At 36.3% G+C, this 15,916-nt stretch overlaps 3 pseudogenes; all 3 read left to right on the plus strand.

Moving 5' to 3' along the window:
• Positions 1-1,270: 1,270 nt before the first annotated feature.
• LOC149227138 (uncharacterized) lies at positions 1,271-2,626 on the plus strand (annotated as a pseudogene).
• A 2,319-nt stretch (positions 2,627-4,945) lies between these two features.
• LOC149227139 (putative methyltransferase PMT21) lies at positions 4,946-13,264 on the plus strand (annotated as a pseudogene).
• On the plus strand, positions 5,348-13,768 carry LOC149227140 (putative methyltransferase PMT21 pseudogene; annotated as a pseudogene).
• The last annotated feature ends 2,148 nt before the right edge of the window (positions 13,769-15,916 follow it).

The raw sequence follows: 15,916 nt of genomic DNA on the forward strand, positions 1-15,916 counted from the left end.
GATTTTAGGCATAGATAATGGCATTTTTTTATCAGTCAACTCCATCCTTCTTTTATAAGGACAACATTTAGTGTTTGTTTGCATATTTTTTCCAATGAGAATTGTGCCATCAACAAAGAGTTGATGAGAATTATACTTGATCTCGAAAGTGATGAAACTCTTAAGTTCTGTAAATTATAGCAAATATGTAAAGTTATGTGATTCTCCTCTAGAGGGTTGTAATTGGAGTCTCCCCTAGAGGGTTGCACCTAAGGACCAAAATACCAAATATCATTCAAAGATCTTGTGTATCTAGAAATGATGATTCTTATTGAGATATAAGATTTTTTTTTATAAATTTTTCATTTGTTGAGAAAATTGATCAACAAAGAATCACCTGACACAAATAACTAATGCAATTTTCCAATTCTTTTTATTATTATAGTTCCTTTATAGCTCATGTTTGTGCAATCACGCATCAAACTATTTCGTGATCTGCTAACTTTATCTCCCAAAACTATATTAGAGAAATAAGATATTTGGAATCTGTAAGATTGGATACCAAAGAAGATTTGTGTGAAAGAGCTAAGGATGAGATCGAGAAATTTGGGCATGCTCAAGAAATAGTTTTTATCAATGGAATGAAAGTTAAGTTAAGCAAAGCACTTGTAGGGTATATAATACCCAAAATTAGTGTGTTATGTATTCTTTTGATTGATTTATTTTTATTATAGTTTTCTATGCTTTAATCAGTTATGCATCTGTAGAAAACTAACCTTTAGGTACCAAAGTAGAATTAAATTGGTGTTGATTTCAACTGATAGGATTGAACTTGTGAAATTTGTGTGTAAAAGGAATTATCCCTTATCCATGGTGTGTCAAAATTCTTTGATAGAAAAAATTGCATGTGCAAAAAACTACTATATGTGGGAAGACACCATGATGTTGGAAAACGTAACTAGGTTTAGTCATCATTTAATGTACTTGTAAAAATAATAATGAAAGGAATTATTATTATTATTATTATTATTGTGACTTATTAGAGCTGAGCAATGGTTGTGCTTCTCAAGAAGCATATCACATGAGAATAGATACAATAAGACTTGAGATTCTAGGTTATCAAGCTATATTGGATCCATTTGCAGTGGACTAAATAAAGAATTTTGATGCACATCATTTTGCTAAAGTCACAATGATGCCTGTCACCAGTGGGAAGATGCTATTGGATTGCATTCTATTAACAACAAAAATGGGAGGAGGAAGGGAGGAATTGGGTGGGATACATATAAGGATGTCATCCAAAAGAGAAGGGAAGAGTTACTAGTGTCATTAGTGCCAAACGAGTATCATAATTGATGCACAGGAGGAAGGCCTCATTTCCACCCAATACAATGGAGGCATTGTAGAGGAAATAGAGAGACCAACACCAAATGTTGGATACCACCCATATACACCTGGGTGAGGGCAAGGGGAGGAGAAAGGGGGATTGCTATTCTAGCCATGGCAAGCTAGACTAGTTCCTAATGGGGGTCATTCTACAACTCTTACAATTGATCATGGCATAACCCAAATGATGGAATCCCTTGCTGCTTTCTTCCAACATGGGAACGATGATGACAAAAAAAACAATAGTAATACCAATGATGAGGAGCAGAGAGGGAGAGGAGGAAGGGTACAAATTTGGATGGATCCTGGTGGGTTCAATCCTATGATGTTTACTCATGGTCAAATGATGCATAATTTGATGGGTCTGGGTGGGGAGAATGTGGAATTATTTGTTGATGAAAACACAGGGGCTCAGCCAACTAGATTGCCTCGTAACTTTGGTGATTATTTACTTAGGCCTGGTTTGGTTCATCTTATTCAGAAACTGGTAGAAAATGACCCCAAAAGGTATGGTACACCTCTTGCCTCCAAAGCTTCTGTAGGAACAATGCCCACCATTAGAATTATCCAAGTCCTTCTTGTTACTGATTCTACACAGTGTGCAATATGCAAGAATGAATTTGAAGTGGGCACTCAAGTAGGACATGTGCCTTGTAAACACATGTACAATTATGTTTTCATTATTTTGTGGCTTGAACAACATAATCCTTGTCCATTTTGTTGATATGAGATGCCTACATATGACGTGGAATATGAACAGGCTCGCTGCCATGGGAAAATATCTCCTTGGGTTCGGAATTTTGGCGGCACATCGGATGGGCAAGGTCAAAATATTGATGGGTTTTCTTCACAGGGTATTTTGGGAACATCAAATAATGGTAATAATGAATCTTTTGAGCCTAAAATGAGCTCTGGAAATGCCATGGTTGATACTAGTATTATTGGCCCAAATCAATGAGAAGCTTCTGGTGGTGGTGGTGTTGTTATCTTTCCTTCCCATGAAGCAACTAATGTCGATGGTAGTGGTAGAGGGATAAGAAAAAACTTTGAGGTCTCTCTTGCGATGCTACTCAGGGCTTCCTCTTCAACAACTCAACAAGCTCAAGTTGAAACATGCTCCAATCCTTCAAATAGTGGAGAGTCTGTTTCTAGCGGACCATACGAGGGAAATGATGTTTAGGGGAATAACTTAGCTACTGCAAGGGCAAAGGATAATGGTGATACTCTTATGTATGAAGCAAGAGAGGGAGACTTGGACTAATGGTTTGTAACTCATATCACACAACTACGACTAGCTAGAGTTAAAATTTTTTAAAGGTATGATTTTCAGGTCATTCAACCATAACTAATCATTCGGAAAGGGACATTACAGTCCTCCCTTCTCAATATTTTTTTCCCTCAAGCAATCTAGAAACTACGTAGCAATACTAGAATCTCGAATATGCCTGTAGAATGCTCCAACACAATTGAACCAAGCATCATTGTCACACTCTCCCATACCGTGAAGCGATCCATTATGATGTAAACCATCCCTCATACAAATCCCTGGATCCCAAGACCACATTGGGATACAGACATTTCTATTACCTGAAAACTTCAACCCAATATTTGTTTCATTTCTCTGCAGCCTAATATTGTACCCACCTTGCAGAAGTAAATTATAAATCCTGCAAGTTATGAATTCAGATTTAAAAGGATAAAGCACCCCCTCCTAAGTTGATGTATAAATTCCCTTATGCCAACCATCCTTCCCATCCTAAGGGCAAAGAAACTTCTGTTCTAGAAAGAATCCTATTGTAGCTAGCCATTTCCCTAGTGGTTATCAATAGGTTGGATCCATTATCAACCCTATAAATTTACCACCAGTGGGGCCATCATTTATAACCACTAGTTCCTCACTGAAATTAGCAAAGGCTATTTTTTTCGTAGTCCCACCAATTTTATTCTCCTCAAAATAAGATAGCATAGGTGAATTTTTCAATACAAAATCAATGTATTAGCATTTGTAATTCCCAAATCATATGAAGGATTCAAGAATTTATTCCCTATAGTTTGGAACATGTGTTGAAAAACAAGCCTCTTTGGAGCAAAACACTATATGGGAAAAATTGAGAAGATAATGGCATTACAACAACACTCAACTATACAAGTGACTGTTGTGGTATGGAACTTTTGACCACCTCCCCACATAAGGGATCAATTGAGTGTACAAGCAATTGTAGTGATACAAGATTTCTAACCAACTCCTCTTGTTAGCACAATAAAAATTCCTATTCTATTTTCCTAAACACTAGAGCAAAGAACAAACATCTAGCATTCTACCACATGAATCTGCTCAAATTCAAATTTGAGCCTTGAGGAAAATTTCACTACAGCATGTAACTTTAATCAATATTAAATGAAGCATAAATGGTCCATAGAAACTAGAAACATGCGTAGAAACAAAATGCACTTGTCAATACAAAGAAATCATATGAGATAATTATCATGTAGCCGAAGTACAAAATACGAGAGAGAAGGCTCATAATCTCCATCTTGGTGAAGAAGTAGAATGTAGCATACATGAATAGGTAAAGTATCTAACAGTTTGCACATGGATTGGCCTATATATTCTAGAATATGGAATACAAGGGGAGTCCTATGAAAGGAAGCCTTTGATGGTAAATATGCATGAACTTAGGATTACAGTTTTATTCATATGCCATCACACATGAGAAAGTCCTAGAGGATCCAATGTAATGATTTCCTAGGAAAAAGGGTATTAACTGAGGTATTAACTACAACATTTTGATTTTTACAATTAAAATGGCATTTGCAAGACAATGGAACTCATCTTTTGTAGCCTATATTATTAGTTCAAAAGGAAATCAAATATTTCTCTCATAATAACGCTATCATATTCAATAGGAAGGAGGGTTCTTGATATTTACCAACATTTATTATGTCATGGTGAAGAAAAAATCAAGTGTAACTGAAGGTTTGAGATTAGACAGAATGCAGTACTAGCACATAGCTTGTTCTTACATATTGTAACATGTCCTTTCAGATTTGTGGAGTGAGTATCATCTTAGAATATTCTGTTAGAGGTTCATACTAATATGCATCAACAAGTGCCTAGTGCAGACCTATGTAGAACTCCTATATTACAGAATTTCCAAGTGAACAAATTACGAATGAATTTGTTGTTGAACACTTGAAAAGCTTGGAAAAGTAAACATATATTGAACTGCAATTTGTTTGTTGTATTTCTCACCACATAGGAAAGGGCGTGTTGGCATTATTTTAAGTAGGGATAGAGGATTAGGTCAATGCAATGGAAGTGTTTATATACATTGTAAACAAACAACAACTTCACCATATGCAAGATTCATTAGTATATTTACTAGTGAATACTCCTCTAGTTGCATATTTTTTTTCTTAGCCTTTCAAATCATCACAGGTGCCTAGAAACCTAGAACAAACTCACCCAGTTATAGTAAATTCATGTTGTTTCATGACCTCATATCTGTGGTGTGTTTTGAATCTGATATTCAGAATAATACAAAGTTCGTACTTCTTGGTAAATTTACTAAATGAATTAATGTCTGTGAGTTGGTAGATCTCACAATTTCTTGTTTGTTACCAATCAACCACATTGGATGAACTAATTAGGTTTTCCCTTACTAGGCACACAAGATGCACATGACTTATGTACTCTAAATATTATGATGTGTTGTACATTCTAGTCCCATCGACCTATTTTGGTCATTTGTGTACATTAATCCATTTCTTTCTTAGGCGGGGTCTAGTGAACTGTGTGGTAAGTCTTCTCAATTACTTTTAGATGGAAAAAAATTTCTATTGAAACAAGTTTAAGATTATTTTCCATTGTTACTTTGTAGTGAAATCATTTTTTTATGTTTCTTTTGTATGTGTTTTGAGTTATGCCATTCAATTTCAATCTACTGAAATGGTCTGACTCTCATTTTTCTAGATATGGAGAAAGTATAATTCTCATGGGCTTGGATTTAGGGAGCAACACTACCCCCCACTTTCTATAAGAGTAGAATCCTTAAACCCTCCACCAAAAGGCTACAAGATACCTATTAGATGGCCAAAGGGGAAGGATGAGTGTTGTTGGGTTGTGTTATATTCTTTCCATTACTAGCCGCTACCTATGGTTTTGTGCATGGATTTTGCACATGGTTTGGGCGTGATGGTTTTCGATCCATGGTATTTTGTAGATTTGTTTAAGGGAACTACGTTTATGTTTCAATCCACGGTTAATGGATTGGGGTTTATGGATGCTTCAATATGTATATATATGTATTGTAACAATGAAAGGAACATAATGAAAAATCAATATGGTAGTCTCAGTTTTGGGATCCTGGGGAAAATCTTTGCGTATATTAGTTTTATGTGTTATGCTCTCGCCATTGTTTATTTTCTGTTTTTAGAATTAGTATGCATGTAATTTCTATACGGGGTTAAAACCTGCATTTGGTATCAGAGTTTTTTCGGCTTCAAGGAGACACCTTTACTACTGAGGGGTTTTGCTCGAGCCTATGTTGGACCCTATTCAATGGGAGATCTGTGGGATCGTTTCTTGTGGTGAAAGAAGATGGCAAGCAGTGGAAACATAAAGATTGAGAACTTTAATGGTCAAATTTTTTAGCTGTGGAAACTCAAGATGGAGGATGCGCTGGTGGATAAAGATCACTAGATCATGGTAGATCCAAATACTGAACCAACGGAAGGGTCCGATGAATAATGTAAGAAGTTGGATTGGAAGGAAAAAAGAATAATATGATTGTGTGTCTCAGATTCAGTACTGTTGAATGTATTAGGAGAAGCTACAAAGAAGGCTTTGTGGGACAGGTTAGGGACTTTGTACCAATCTAAGTCTCTGGTGAATAAATTGTTCCTACAGAAAAATTTGTATAAACTGAGGATGAAAGATGGAGACTTAGTGACAGAGCATCTGAATTCATTTAATACTGTGGTAAGCGAGTTATTATCTATTGATATTAAAATTTTAGATGAAGATAAGTGCATTAGTTTGTTGTGTTCTCTACCAGATTCGTTGGATAGTCTGCTTGTTGCAATAGGTAGCAATGCAACTACCTTGCAGTTTGATGAAATAGTCTCATCCTTGCTGATGGATGAGATGAGATGGAAAAATATGGAGAGTCAGAATGGTGATGCCTTGTCTATACGAGGACGGTCCTAGAACATAAACAAAAATAAGTCCTCGAATGAGAGATCTAAATCTAGAGGGATACCTAAATCTCCAGGAAAACGTGTAAAGGTGTGATGGAAATGCAGAAAGGAAGGGCACTACAAAAGGGATTGCAAATATAAATATCTTAAGAAAGGAAAGGGATCTGATGATGCTCGTTTTGCAGAGACAAAAACCACCTCAGATGAAGGTGGGGATGTGTACTTGGCTTCTCTTTCAAGTACACATGTAGATCATGAGGCATGGTTGATTGACTCAGCTACATCCTATCACTTCACTCCCCATGGAGAGTGGTTCTACGAGTATGAGAAATATGATGGTGGTGATGTCTTCTTAGGGGATGACAGGAAGGATAGAATCATTGGTTGCAAAAAAGTCAAGTTGAAGTTGCAAGGTGGAAGGATGAGAACACTTCTGGGTGTTTTGCATATTCCTACATTAGCTAGAAACAGTGGTTTCTGTAAAATGGATGATGCAGGTGTAAAACAGTGTTCGAGAAACATACCTGCAAGATGGTTCGGGGAGCACTGGTATTGATGTGGGGAGTTTAGATTGTAACTCTGTATAAGCTGCAAGGTAGCACTGTTATTGATGGGTGCAACAATTCTGTAGTTACTGAAAGTGGAGATAAAAATCTAGTGGTCTCTGGAGAAAATACCATGTTATGGCATCAAAGCCTTGGACATATTGGAGAGAAGGGCCCCTGAATAATTCATGGTAAAGGTACGGTAGAAAGTATGTATAATAGCTCTCTAGATTTTTATTTATGTGGAAATTTTTTATATGGGAATAAGAATCGAGTGAGTTTCCCCTTTGGTGGTAAGAGGGCGAAACAAATATTAGAGCTTGTGCATAGTAATGTGTTTGGACCTATGTCGTTTCCATCACGGGGTAAGTCTGTGTACTATGTATCACTTATATATGACTTCTCAAGGAATACATGGACATATTTCCTCAACATGAAATCTAAAGTCTTTGACAGGTTTAAAGAATTTAAGGCTCTGGTGGAAAATGAGATAAAGAAGATAAAGGTTCCAAGGATAAATAACAGTAGAGAGTTTTGCAAGAAGGAATTTGAAGAGTTTTGTAAGAAGTGTGGTATAGCATGGCAGAAGACTACTCGATAAACACCTGAGAAAAATCGAGTTGTAGAAAGAATGAAAAAAATGTTGATGGAAAGGGAAAGAAGCATGCTCAGTGGTGCCGGTTTAGGACAAGAATTGTGGGTAAAGGTCGTGGAGACTGCATGTTACCTGGTCAATAGATGTCCTTCGTCAATGTTGGAAGATAAGACTCCATAAGAGATATGGACTAGTAATAAACCTTCTCTTTCACATCTGAGGGTATTTGGATGTGATGCATATGTACATGTTCCAAAGGAGAAAAGAAAAAAATTGGATAGTAAATCTGACAAGTGCATCTTTATTAAGTACAAGGATGGTTTAAAAGGTTATAATATTTGGAACCTAGTAACAAGGAAGGTTGTGTACAACAAAGATGTGGTGTTTAGAGAGGTGAAATATGTTATTAAACATGAAATCCTACCAAAGGAACCTGAGAAGATAGAGTTTGAGCTAAAGGAGGAAGAATTCGACTCTACAGCAGAATAGGAATCAGAAGATGAAGAGTCACAATCTCCGGTTGTGAGAAGATCAGTTTGAGAAAGAAGGCATCCAGAAAGGTATAGTCCATCTTATTTCTATTTAAAATTTTCTTTATATATTACTGATGATGATCCTAGAACTGTGAAGGAAGGAGTAGATTCAGATGATGGAAAACTATGGAAAGAGACCATAGTTGATGAAATGGCATCCTTGCACAAAAATGAGGATTGGGATCTAGTGGAGTTGTCGGCCGGAAGGAAACCCATTGGTAGCAAATGGGTGTTCAAGAAGAAGATGAATGCAGAAGGAAAGGTGGAGAAATACAAAGCTTGGTTGGTAGAAAAAGGTTATTCCTAGGTGTCGGGAATTTATTTTGGTGATATTTTTTCGCTTGTTGCCAAGGTAGCTTCTATAAGATTACTTTTATTTGTTGTTGTTCCTTTTGGTGTTGAGGTAGAACAGATGGATGTGAAGACAACATTTCTTCATGGCGATCTGGAAGAAGATATCTACATTGAAGCAACCTGAAGGCTTTGAGGTGAAGGGTAAGAAAGAAATGGTATGCAAGTTAAAAAAATCTCTGTATGGGTTAAAACAGTCACGAAGGATGTGGTATCAGAAATTTGATACATTTATATGGGAACTTGGCTTCACTAGAAGTAAAGCAGATCAATGCGTATACTTTAGATTAATTGGTGACCATATTATTTATCTGGTCTTGTATGTGGAAGATATGTTTCTGGTTGGAAATGACAAAGAAATTATCCAGGATTTGAAGACCCAATTGTCCTCCAAATTTGATATGAAAGATCTTGGTGTTGCAAGCTATATTTTGGGCATGGAAATTAAATGAGATCAGGCAAAGAGGAAGCTATGGTTAAACCAGAGGAAGTATGTCGATACAATATTGCAAAGGTTAAATATGCAGGATAGTAAACCGGTGAAGGTTCCTATTCCTATAGGTGTAAAGTTATCTGCTGAATAGTGTCCCAAGACACAAGAAGAGGAAGAGGACATGTCCTATGTTCCATATGCAAGTGTAGTCGATAGTCTCAAGTATGAAATGGTCTGTACTAGACCAGACATTGCACATGTAGTGTGAGTATTAAGCAGGTTTATGTCAAAACCAGGGAAGGAGCATTGGACATCAATGAAGCGGGTTTTCAGGTATTTGCGTGGCGCTAGTGATTATAGTTTGTGTTACCAAGGAAGACTAGGATTGATCAGAGTTTTGGACATCCATGGCTTTGTTGATGCTGAATGGGTTGGAGATCTGGACCAGAGAAGATCTACAAGTGGGTATGTGTTTAACCTATTTATAGGTGCAGTCAGTTGGATGAGTAAGAGACAATTTGTAGTGGCACTATCAACTACATAGGCGGAATACATGACAACCACTCATGCAAGCAAGGAAGTAGTTTGGTTGCACAGTTTGTGTTCAAATATGGGGTTAGTATAGCGAGCTATAAGGATAGACTGTGATAGTAAAGTGCAGTTTTCTTGGCAAATAACCCTACTTATCATTCAAAGAAAAAGCTCATTGATGTCCAGTATCAATTTATGAGGGATATGGTAGAAGATAAAAATGTGATGCTGGTAAAGGTGGACACTTTGAAGAATACTACAGATGCATTGACAAAGTCTATGAGCACTCAGAAGTTCTCTTGGTGTAGAGAAAAATGGGTTTTGTAGGGCTGGATCAATGACTAAGCTCTCATGTGGCCCCCTATGGAAAGAAAACAACAAGTGGGACAATGTTGGGTTGTGTTCTATTCTTTCCACGACTAGCCCCAGTAGTTAAACCGAGGGGGTGGAGATGCCCCTTTGTTGTGTTGGACGCAGCAGGGGGGTCATAGGGAGGGGGGGGGGGGGAATAGCCCCCTTGTTGGAGGGTTTAAGGGGGGTGGTAGCCCCCCTGTTGAGGGTTTGATGGGGGCAATAGCCCACCTCTACAGGGTGCGGGGTAGTGGCCCAGGGAATTTTTTTTTGACCCTATATTAGGTGGGCATACCTACCTATGGTTGTGTGCATGGATTTTGGACATGGTTTTGGGTGCAATGGTTTTTGGTCCATGCTATTTCGTAGATATGGTTAAGGGAACTATCGTTATGTTATAATCTAGGGTTAATGGATTGGGTTTTATGGATGCTTCGACATGTATATATACGTATTGTAACATTGAAAGGAACATAATGAAAATCAATCTAGTAGTCCCAGTTTTGGGATCTAGGGGAAAATATCTGTGTATATTTGTTTTATGTGTTATGCTCTCGCCATTGTTTATTTTCTAATTTTAGAATTTGTATGCAGGTAATTTATGTACAGGGTTAAAACCTAAAAGTGTTGGTACAGGGACATACTTGATTCATATTTATTGTTTCTTCCATCACCGTTAAAAAGAGTACAAAAATCTTGAAGTTATAAAGCAATGGTAACTACATCTTCTTTCACCCAAATGTTATAGAGGATCTAAGATAATAATTTGGCATTCTTTCCAAACTTACTCCTCCTTAAATGTTCTGATTGGCATAGAAATATCCCCTATCAATGGATCCATAGTGAAAAATCAAATCAACATTGGCTGAGGAAAGAAGGGGAGAAATTCCTCTTCCCTGGTGGAGTTACAATGTTTCCTAATGGATTTGGTGAATATGTGGATCATATGGAAGAGTTGATCCCATGAATGAAAGATGGCTAAGTACAAACTTCACTTGATACTGGATTTTGGGTGGGTAGCATTCTAACTAGTGTTAATACTTTTACCAAAACGAATCTAGTCTTTGATACCTTTTTGAGTTTATATTTTTAATCACATGACGTAGTCAGGTTATGAAGGAAGTATACTCCATAAACAACAACAAGGAATCTAGAGTCAGGTTAAAATGATGGATACACCATCAACACACATGGTTGATCAACCTTATGATGTTCACTATACCTGAGATTCTAAGACATCCAAATTATCAAAAGAAAGCTAACAGAAATTTTCATGTTAGAAGCAAGAGGATTAATAGGAATTGATCTAAAGTTATTTTTCTATGCATCATTTTACTTTGCATAACATTTTAACTTATTCTTGAGCTGATTTTAATAGTAAACATTATGTTAGAGAGACATTTCTCTTCCCTCCTACTAGCTGTGACAAGGTGGATTTATACAATTAGGCCTTAGTGAACATGATGACATGGTACTTACCAAGAATAGATGCAGAATTACAGGTCTTTTCTAGGAGTTGATTCTGAGATAGGTTTACATCCAATATTCATTAATCTATCTCTAATTGTTATTGCTTGCTATGATATGTAAATTTATGTATCTTACATGATATGGATCAAAATAAGCTACTTAATGTAAATGCTCTAATTTTATATGAATATGACTTGTGAGATCTAATGTATAAGTATACATTTCCTTTTTTATATAAGAGAATACTTTATATTCAGGTTGCAAGTTGGGGTGGTGATTTGCTGGATCGTGGAATTATTACAATGTCACTAGCGCCCAGAGATAATCATGAAGTGAAAGTGTAGTTTTCACTTGAACGGGGTATTCCTGCAATGTTGGGTATCATCTCTACACAATGGCTTCCTTATCCATCCAATGCATTTGACATGGCTCACTGCTCTCGATGTCTCATTCCATGGATAGAATTTGTGTATTTGATGATACCTTCTAAATTTTTGTTGTGTTCTAGATTGTGTAATGGCTTAGAAGTACTCAAATTAACATGGATAAAGTGAATACAACAATTTGCAAATCATTAATTGGTAAAAATAAATATAGTTTCAGTCTTATTTCACAATCAATATGAATAACTAGTGGGGAGAGTATAAGTGCTACTGCAACTAGGTGTAGGGGACTTCCACCCAGATCCCAATCATTTTCTTATTCTTATTCTTCAATACTTTCCCAAATGAAAAATATTTCATTACATTTTCCTTATTTATTATATATAAATTTTCAACTTCACTTTTGATTTGATTGTTATAGTTTAGGAAGGTGTAGATACTCCATTTCTTTGGATTTGAAGTAGTGTTTTTTTATGAGAAAACACATGAACATAACCATTAAACCCATACTATTTATTTAATTAAATTACTTACAATTATTTTAATTTCATTTATTTACTTAGTTTATATTATTTATTTCAATTCAATCAAACTTTATGGGTACGAAGAATTTTAGATTGATATTCTTGTTCAGTTTAGTGGGTTTTGTTCACTAATTTAGTAAGAGAGTGATTTTATGAAAAAATTATTTTCCCTCAAAGACATAAGGAACATGATCCAACTAAGTTGTTTTAATTAGTTTAATTTTATCAACATTGTCCTTGATTCTCTTTAATTATTTAATTTTTATGGGAACTTGGTAGCTATTTGTTGAGTGAAGTTCTGCTAATGCACGTGGAGACTACTTTATGGAAATAGATTGAGTACTATGACCAAGATGCTTTTGGGTCCTACCTATACCACCAATAAACTATGAAAATAGATGGTATGGATGGAACACAACTATAGAGGAGTAGAATGCTAACTATGATTCCCTTCAAGGTCTTTTGAACAACATCTTATATAAACTATACAATAAAAAGGATGACATTGATGTATGGTAGAAATCGTTGGACAGTGGTTTCTACACTACCCATGAGAAAACAGTTTAGCCCCATGAATGTGATGACAACATTGAACCAAATGTTACTTGGTATTTTCCCGTGTGGTCTTGTATAGTAAAATCAAATCCCAACTTCAAGCAATTAGGAGTAGGGCACACGCCAAAGTGGCCACAACATTTGAAGGTAGCCCTAGAGCAGGTCCATACATTTTATGGGGGCATTGATGGTGCTTTCAAAGTGGATACAACTCAATGGGTGGAATGCATTAACCATTACAAGGCATTGTCATTTGATCTTGGAACATACAAAATAAGAAATGTTATGGATATGGACACTCTTTATGGGGGTTTTGCTAAGTCACTGATAGATGATCCTCTGTAGGTCATGAATGTGCTTTCCTCTTATGGTCTAAATTCCTTGAATGTTTATGACTGAGGACTAATTAGTACAGATAGTGAATGGTAAGGTTCTTTCTCTTGATGGTTTGATTAGGTAATCTAGTTTGCTCAATACCATTATCTTCACTAATACTTGAGCTTGTGTTCTTCAGGTGTGAGTCATTTTCAACCTATCGAAGAACATATGATCTCCTACATGTTGATGGTCTTTTCAGTGCAGAAAGTCATAGGTAGGTACATAGTTATCTATCAAGTGGTGCTAAATCTTGGGTTTTTAATCTTGATAACCTTGAATGAGGAAAAAGTACATACTTGACTATTGAATATGTGCATTTTTTGAAACAAATGTGAGATGAAATATGTGTTTTTGGAAATGGACCATATATTAAGACCTGTTGGCTATGTCATAATGTGTGAATCACCCCATTTTGTGAATAGTGTCAAGAATCTAGCCACATACATGAGATGGAATTGCCACCAGAGGGACAATGAGGATGCTAATAATAGGGATGAAAAACTTCTCATTTGTAAGAAAAAGAACTGGAGCTCTTCAAAAGCTACTTCTGAATGATAAATAAAACCTTAAAATTTCACGACCATTATTCCTATTCTATACCAAACAATATGGCATTAGAGTGAGTCACTGGCTATGAAGGTATCTATTGACAAGATGAATTTCCCAGCCAATATATATCATGTCAGTGAAATTCAGTGATCTGTTTCATTTTCCCAGAATGCTAAGTTATTTCTTCCCCTCATATTTGGGAGGCCTAATACTGAAGATTAGAACTACTATATTGAATCAAATCCATTCTTTTTATCTTGAAGTTGTAAGGTGGGTAGTTAGGTGTTATTTATATTTGCAGTTTTTATGAGGGAGGGATTTTGTAATGCCAAAACCCTTTGCACTATGATGTTTTAGAACTCTCTAATTACTTACAATGGTTGTGTCTTATGATACAAACAGAGGCCCAGTGATGTGTTGTAAACAGCTCAGGCCATGAAAGTACTTATTGGAACATTGTAATTCCTAGCTAGCTATAGGAAATGGACTTGCATGAGTAGTGTATGAAGTGTTGGAAATAATACTGAGAGTGGGGGGTGAATCAATATTATCAAATCAATTAATTTTCATTTCACAATCAGATTTGTATATGCTACTTCAGTTATGGGAAATTGCGTATATACGCAACTATATCTAAAAAACCAGCGTATATCAGTAAACTTATGATTCATTAAATGTTGATCTTTAATCAGTGCATCAGAACTTCATTAACCTTACGAATAGTAAACAGGTGCAGTAAAATAGAACAAATCATCACACACATGAACACGAGATATAAGGTGGAAACCCAATGTGGGTGAAAACCACCTACTACAATTCGTCTCTATCTTCTTTTAATAAGAAACTTATTTTTACGATATTTCTGTACTGGTGTAGTCTTATACCAGTATGAAGGCTTCTACCTACAGAAGGCTACAACCTTCTCTCATTCTCCAACTTCTCCTAGAAGGGAGCTACAACCCCCTTAGCTCTTGTACTAGCTGATATACTAGTACGTAGGTGCTGACCTATAGAAGGCTACAACCTTCTCTTTTCTTCAAGGGACCACGTTTCATAAATTTTTAGACTGGATCCATCAATAACATTAATCAAACATAAAATGTATCTTCATCAACCAATTTCCTTTGCACCAAACAAAACTGAATCAAATAGTCACTTCTCTGAATGTTGTACCCAGAAAATAGTAACAGTAACTAGACACCAATTATGAACCCATAACATTGCAGTAATAAACAAAAGTAGCTAAAACATATTTTGTGAGATGTACACTACTTCAATATGTGAAACCTGCATGCATACGATTTTGTATGAAGGAAAACCAGCATATATGCTATTTTGAATTAATGAACGGCGTGTATACGTGCCTCTACTATGTCGAACCTGTGTACAGATCTATAAAAGATAATTTACCCTTTTCACTTATTTAGACATCAGTTATACCCAGATTATCAAATTTATAGATCAATTCATGAGCCAAATATAATAGCTCAAAGTCACACAAAGATACTACTATTCAAGCCTTAAGATCTTGACCCATCAATAGAACTTATCCTTCTTCTAGCGCTCAGGTTCCTCCTTTGTTCAGATCCAGCTATGCACCATCACCCAATGACCAATATTCTAGATCTTTCTCTTCATAAGATATTCAGTGCTTGAGTGAATGCCTTTGCCTAATGATCTCTTCCCCCTTTTATAGTCTTAAGCCTTACTAAATACCATGGTCCAAAACCAAAGAGAATCAATACCATGGACCCAATACTTGGGTTCAACACTTTAGACGAGGTACCATGGTCCAAAACCATAGGTTCAAATACCATGGACCAAAAAATAAGTTTTCCCACATGTACGCGCTTTTCCTTGCATGAAAGTCCGTGCACGTGCATATGTATACACGCCTTTTGATCGTTGATCCCGTGTGTATACGCGACATGGTTAAGAGGAACCTGCGTATATCTCTTTTTCCTTCATTCTGAGAGCCTGAACTGTGATCTATCATCTGAGTGAGTTGCCATCAAGGACAACAACTGTGTCATAGCGCCAAACCTGTGTCATAATGCCAACAATCTCCCCCTTTGGACTTAATGACAACCCCAAGTTACTCAAAGTCATTCTCCCCTTTTGACATCAAGCGCAAAGGGTTATGCTCCCCCTGAG

This window comes from Pinus tabuliformis, chromosome J (assembly GCF_031772625.1).
Source record: "Pinus tabuliformis cultivar Carrire ecotype Pingquan chromosome J, CPIR1, whole genome shotgun sequence".
NCBI lineage: Eukaryota > Viridiplantae > Streptophyta > Pinopsida > Pinales > Pinaceae > Pinus > Pinus tabuliformis.